This window comes from Cebus imitator, unplaced genomic scaffold (assembly GCF_001604975.1).
Source record: "Cebus imitator isolate Cc_AM_T3 unplaced genomic scaffold, Cebus_imitator-1.0 Scaffold69, whole genome shotgun sequence".
NCBI lineage: Eukaryota > Metazoa > Chordata > Mammalia > Primates > Cebidae > Cebus > Cebus imitator.
In genome coordinates this window covers 1747727-1748892 of record NW_016107384.1, presented here as the reverse complement: position 1 = coordinate 1748892, position 1166 = coordinate 1747727, and positions in this window count along the sequence as shown.

Sequence of the window (1166 nt, the reverse complement as noted above, 5' to 3'; positions counted from 1 at the left end):
TTTTTTGAAACTGAGTAGCTGGGATTACAGGCACACACCACCACGCCCAGCTAATTTTTGTGTCTTTAGTAGAGATGGGGTTTCACCGTATTGGTCGAGTTGGTCTCGAACACCTGACCTCGTGATCCACACACCTTGGCCTTTCAAAGTGCTGGGGTTACAGGCATGAGCCACCGTGCCCAGCCTATTTTAACCATTTTTTAGTGTATAGTTCAGTGGCATTAAATATGTTCACATTGTATTGTAACCATCATCACTATTCTCCAGAATTTTTTTATCTTCCGAAACTGAAACTCTTAATGTACCTTTTTATGAAGTGGTATAAGTACAGCACAAAAGACTCTTCTAAAGAGTCATTTTTCGTTTTCCTAATTAGATTTCCTTCTACCAGGGAAAAATTTTTTTTTTACTCTCTGGCATTAAGTCATTTAAGTAATGTATGATATTTGCATAGCCCTTTAAATTATAACTCTTGAATTTTTATACCATTTGATGGAATAGCAAGAGACAATACTAGATTTTAAGTATAGCTTTGGTTTTGAGTTTCATAGAGTTTATTAAAAGGAGAAAACATGGCTGGGAGTGGTGGCTCATGCCTGTAATCCCAACACTTTGGGAGGCCGAGGTGGGCAGATCGCCTGAAATCAGGAGTTCGAGACCATCCTGGCCAACATGGTGAAACCCCATCTGCACTAAAAAAAAAAAAAAAAAATTAGCTGGGCATGGTGGCACACACCTGTAGTCCCAGCTACTGGGGGTCAGGGACTGAGGCATGAGAATTGCTTGAACCCGGGATGCGGAGGTTGCAGTGAGCCAAGATCTCTAACACTGCACTCCAGCCTGGGCAACAGAGTGAGACTTCATCTCAAAAAAATAACCAACTAGAAAACATCTAAATTGCTAACAGGTAAAATCAATTTTAAATACACCAAAGAAAATAAAAATTATGGCCTCTAAAGAGAGAGTGGGATTATGACACCAAGACTTGGCGTCATTTAGGATCATGCTGGTGGAAGCAGAAGCTTGGACCAGAGCCGGGTGCGGTGGCTTAAGCCTGTAATCCCAGCACTTTGGGAGGCCGAGGCAGGTGGATCACGAGGTCAAGAGATCGAGACCATCCTGGTCAACACGGTGAAACCCCGTCTCTACTAAAAAAATACAAATTA